Here is a 6642-nt window from a genome sequence, read left to right on the forward strand (position 1 = left end):
AACCACTTAAAATAAATTTTCGTAATTTAAAGAAATTTTAGAGAAGAAATGGAAAAAAAATCTAAGTCCTAAAATTAGAATGTCGAGAAATAAGAAAGAAAAAGAGCGCGTCGAAAAACGTCGAAAAACGTCGAAAAATAAAAGATTGAAAAATAATAGGCGTCGAAAAATAAAAATAAGAAAGTAGCGCGTCGAAACTTAAAAAGGAACTAAAAACTAAGAATTAAAAGTTGCGTCTAAAACTATTAAAGCTTAAAAGAAATACTATATCCCAAATGGCAATAACTTAAAAAGGTACTAAAATATAAAAAGGCGTCGCAAAATTCTAAAGCACCTAAATCTTAGTCTAAAGAAAAAGCACTTAAGGGATTTTACGGCAAAGCCTAAAAATCTAGAAATAAAAATAACTATGGCAAAAACTATATCTTAAAACTAAATACGGGCGAAAAATACAAAAATTACGCTAAAACGATAAAAAGGGGTACACAATATAAAAATATACTTAAAGTTGTAAAAAGTACAATTTTTATAAAAATATTATTTTTATATTATTTATTTTATAAAACTATTAATTTTGTGATTTATTAAAACTAATTAAACTAAATATATAAATTAATTAATAAAAACTTAAACTAAATATTAATATTAAAAAACAACCATAATTAGGGTTTAGATAGTAATAATAATATATACTCCGTAATTAATGCAGAATAGGGTTTCCTGTTGGCGTGTCAGACACACTCATGCGATCGCATGAGAAATTGCCTTCGGGCTCATGCGATCGCATGAGCCAGGGTTTTGGGCCAGGTTACGGCCTGCTACAGTACGGGCCTCGAGTTTTAATATTTTTTTTTTCAGTTTTCTGTTTTAAATTTTATGTTTTATATAATTATAATATATTTATATAAATTAAATAAAACTTATTTTTTTATAAAATAAAGATAAAGAAACTTTTATAGAACTTATATATTTAACAAACTCTTAAAAATATTTATATTTTTGTTTTTCTTTTTATATTTTTGAATATTTAAAATGTATTTTTACAAAAACTTATTTTTATAAAAGTAAACTAAAAATTAATAAAAATCTTTTTTTATATATAGCGTTGCGCTTCCAGCATTTAAGCAGAAAAGCATCCCCGACAGCGGCGCCAAAAATACTTGATGTGTGCGAGGCGTACTAGGAAATAGTGTATATTTTACTAGGAAAAACTATTAAATACGATACAATTTTACACAAGATATTTATTTATTTATAGAATGGATATACCTAAACCTTGCTACAACACTTATAGGCAGTGTACCTAATCGTACAGTAGTGTAGTTTTTAGTAAGTCCGGTTCGTTCCACAGTGAAATCTTTTAAACAAAGCTTAACGCTATATTAGTTTAAATTATAAAAATACAAATATATATATATATATATAAGTAATATTATTATTATAAAAGGGGGTTTTTATCGTTTAATGACCGGTTTGTCGATTTTTAAAACTTTAGTTGCAGTTAAAACCTAATGTAAAATATTAAATAAATAAAAGACTTAATTTAAAGCGTAAAATAAATAACGATAATGAAATTGCGATAAATAAAAGTGCGATAAAATAAAATTACGATAATTAAAGAGTACGAAAATTAAAAGTGCAATTAAATACAATAACAATAAATAAAAGTGCAATAATTAGAAGTGCAATTAAATATGAAAATAAAGGAATTATGCTTATTTGAACTTCCGTAATCATGATGTTTGACGTGTTGATTTTAGTTTATTCCCATAGGTTAATTGTTCTTTGTCCTGGATTATTCAATATGTCCATCTGGTTTTGTCCATAACAGTCCATCAGTCATAAATATAAAGTGCGAGTGTCCTCGTCAAATTATCCTTATACCCGAAGTCAAATATTCCAACTAATTGGGGACTTAAACTGTAACAAGGTCTTAATACTTTGTTTAATAATTACACTAGGATATCGACTGCGTGTAACCCAAGGTTTTAATACTTTGTTATCAATTATGCCAAGTGTCCTTGTACATAATTTCACCCCTGTTTTAATAATTCCATAGACTATTAATCCATTCCCGGGTCCGGTTAAATGAACGATTATTCGTACATATAAATATCCCGCCCATCGTATCCGATCGAGTGTATATGGTTATTTATAGGGGCGTCCAATTGTAAATCTTTATATTAAAATTAACAAACTATCATTTAGTTAAACAAATATAAAGCCCATTAATAGCCCATAGTCTAATTTCCACAAGTGTCGTTCTTTTGTCCAAACCCCAATTATGGTACAAAGCCCAATTACCCAAATTTAAATATTTAGCCCAACATCATGATTACTTCGTTTTAAATAAGCATAATAATAACTTAGATACGAGACATTAATGTAAAAAGGTTGAACATAACTTACAATGATTAAAAATAGCGTAGCGTTACACGGACAGAATTTCGACTTACACCCTTACAACATTCGCTAACATACCCTTATTATTAGAATTTAAAATTAAAATTAAAATTAAAATTAAAATTAAAATTATAATATATATATATATATATATATATATATATATATATATATATATATATATATATATATATATATATATATATATATATATATTTACGTATGATGAATGAGGAGAAAAAGATGTGTTTGATGTTCACCAAACTGCGAATTTTATAGGCATGTGGGCTGGAAAAGGGGCTCATGCGATCGCATGAGTTTTGCTCTTCAAAGCCATGCGATCGCATGGCCAGTCGGGGAGGCTCACATGTCTTTGTTTTTTCTGCCGACGGTTTTTATAATATAATATAATATATATATATATATTAATTTTAAGAATTAATTATATATTATATTATATTCATGTGCATAGTTGACTAGTAATTTTTAGTCCGTTGCGTCGAGCGTTGAGAGTTGACTCTGGTCCCGGTTCAGGATTTTCGAACGTCCTTGCGTATAATTTAATATCTTGTACTTTGCGTTTTGCTTCTTGTACTCTTGTAATTTTGAGACGTTTCTTATCACTAATTGGAGCCACTTTGATTGTATTTTGTACTTTTGAGCTTTTTGGTCATTTGCGTCTTCAATTCGTCGAATCTGTCTTTTGTCTTCACCTTTTATTATTTAAACGAATATCACTTGTAAATAGAACAATTGCAACTAAAAGCTTGTCTTTCTTGAGGGATAATGCTATGAAATATATGTTCGTTTTTAGCATTATCATGAACTACCACACTTAACCATGAACATCACTACCATGAACCGCCAAGCAGAACCACTATCTATCACTTTCCTTGTTGTTTTTTTCGAAACCACAAATTCAATATCATCATCCTCGATACTCCTACTGTGCAAACCTTCGAGAATCATTTAACCACCATCTTTTGTTGCTACTCGATTTATCACAACCACCATTCTTTCTCGAGCATACCACCATGAGTTACCACATGCACCACTCATCCACCACCACCGTAAGCTACAACAAACCACCATCATCCATCTCTCTCTTCTCTCTCTCCTAACCACCTTGGAACACACCCTCCATCAACACTTCATACCGATGAACACCTTCACCACCGTCAACAAGTTAGCACCACCATAGATTAAACACGTTACTTTTTCTGATTCTAATTCCTTTCTTGTTTTTATTTTGAAGCCCACATCACACCACCACCACCACTTCTAAAATCGTGAAACCCATCACCATCGTTGAACACAACCTTCATTAATCCATAACTACCATCGTGAATCTTCTAACACCACCCAATCCTCCATCACTACCATCGTCGACCACTAGTTAAACCGCCACCACTTTCGGTTTACATATATATAAATCTTTTTCTTCCTTTCTTCTTCTTTTCGTTCTTATGTTACTGCTGTTACGCGTATACCTTTTTCTGATTTCTGGTTACTGTTCGAACGCCACGAAGCACCACCACAAATCATAATAGTCGCTGTTATTTCTGTTTCTGTTCAATATGATAATAAAGATGATGAATAGTAAATGTCTGAATGGATGATGGTGTATGATGATACGTTGATAAAAATAAATGATAATGGTGTTGATGATTTCAATGAAGAACGATGAGCTGTACAGCACAATGGAGGCCTTTTATTTTTAGTTTTTTTTACCAAAGTATTACTCCATATAATTCACAGATCAATTAACGGGCTGATGGAATAACTCTTTAAAACTGTTGGGCTTTGCAAATCACTTGGGCTGTATTATTAATTGGGCTGTGACTAGTTTTGGATTTCTAATTGGGCTGCTTTGGCCTACTAAAACCACAGAGAAAGGTTAAAAAGAATTAAAATGGGAAATTAAAATAGAAAACCAAAAACAGAGGGACGGTTAGGAGAATTTTCCTGTGAGCGGGAGGTCGCAGGTTCAAGCCTTGGCAGGGTAAAAAAAAATTTTGGAGGATTATTCTCTTAAGGTAGTATTACTTATTTGTTATTATTATTATTATTATTATTATTATTATTATTATTATTATTATTATTATTATTATTATTATTATTATTTTTATTATTATTATTATTATTATTATTAATTATGTTAGTTTTAATTTTAATATGATTGATCTTAGAAATTGAAAGTATTAATCTAGATTGTAATAAAATGATTAGATTAAAAAAAATAATGTAAACTAAGATATTTAAAATAAAAATAATGAAAGATTGTAGCTACTCTTACAAAGTTTTTAACTTATAAGGATAAGTATAAAAATACATATAATTATTATTACTATTATTATTATTATTACTACTATTATTAACATAAGTATTATTATCATCAAGTATTTTTATTAAGTATTTTTAGTAGTAAGAATTATTATCAAAATTAGTATTTTTACTGTAAAAATAGTACAACTTTTTATTATTATTACTATCATTATTAAATTTTTATATATTTTATTATTATCATTTTATTATCAATATTAACATTATTAGTATTATCATTATTGTTATTATTATACGTATCATTAGTTTTATTATCATTATTATCAATAATATTCTTATAATTAGCATTAAAAAAAATAAACACTAATTATATAAAAATATATTTAATACATATAACATAATTATATTAATATTTTTATAATAAATACTAATTATTTATCTAAAGTAAATAAAGTAAATATGTCTAACTGAATTATTAATAAAACCTATAAATTATTAAATATAATAATTAGGTCACTAAGAATAATATATAAACTTGTTCGATTACAAGTACATGTTTTAATATATATAATTGATATAGGTTCGTGAATCCGAGGCTAATCTTGCATTGTTCAGTTCCATCGTATGCATATTTTTACTACAAAATATTGTATCGTGAGTTTCATTACTCTCTTTTTAAATGCTTTTGCAATATATATTTTTGGGACTGAGAATACATGCGCTGCTTTTATAAATGTTTTATGAAATAGACACAAGTAATCGAAACTACATTCTATAGTTGGATTATCGAAATTGAATATAACCCTTTTAGCTTGGTAGCCTAAGAATTTGGGAACAGACCTCCAAATTGAAGCGAATCCTAAAGATATATCTATGGGCCTAACAAACCCCATCCAGGTTATGGATGCTTTAGTACTTCATTTTTTATATACAGATGAGTGTACCTGTATATTTGGGGATATTCTAGATGCATTTGTTAATGTCGATTACCAGGTGTTCACCATATGAATGATTTTTGCAGATGAGTGTTCCTGCAGTTAACTATAAAAATGAAATCTTGTGGTCTATTAAAATTATGGAATGATTGATTACGATAAACTAATGAACTCACCAACCTTTTGGTTGACACTTTTAAGCATGTTTATTCTAGGTATTAAAGAAATCTTCCGCTGTGCATTTGCTCATTTTAAAGATGTTACTTGAAGTCATTCATGACATATTTCAAAAGACGTTGCATTCGAGTCGTTGAGTTCAACAAGATTATTATTAAGTCATTTATAGATTGGATATATTGTGAAATGGTATGCATGCTTATCAACTTTCGATGAAATGAAAGTTTGTCTTTTAAAAACGAATGCAATGTTTGTAAAATGTATCATATAGAGGTCAGAACCTCGCAATGTAATCAACTGATATGAATTTTTTATAATCGATATGAACGGGTCGTTAAAGTTGGTATCAGAGCGGTGGTCTTAGTGAACCAGGTCTTGCATTAGTGTGTCTAACTGATAGTTGTTTAGATGCATTAGTGGGTCTGGACTTCGATCGTGTCTGTATGTCAAAAGTTTTGCTTATCATTTCGTGTCAAAAATTACTTGCTTATCATCCTTAAAGTCTAGACACGTCTTACTGCCTCTATTGCATAGATAGTGTATAGATAAATCCGTATCTTAGCGTATCTGTTATTGTAAACTTTCCCTGACAGCTTCCGAAAATTCCTCCGTAATCTACGAGATCTTCTGTACTATACATAAGTATTCTATGTAATTAGAATATCATCTGATATCCAAAAATCATTTCTTATCAAAAACCCTTTATCTAACCATACAAGATGGAACTCGCAACTAGTTCAAATTCCTCGGATTCCGACAGCTATTCTGATATGAATTTCCACTCGAACTTCGAAAGTAGTGTAACCGGAATGGATCAACCAATTTGCCATCATCAATTCTGGAT

This window comes from Rutidosis leptorrhynchoides, chromosome 2 (assembly GCF_046630445.1).
Source record: "Rutidosis leptorrhynchoides isolate AG116_Rl617_1_P2 chromosome 2, CSIRO_AGI_Rlap_v1, whole genome shotgun sequence".
Taxonomy (NCBI): domain Eukaryota; kingdom Viridiplantae; phylum Streptophyta; class Magnoliopsida; order Asterales; family Asteraceae; genus Rutidosis; species Rutidosis leptorrhynchoides.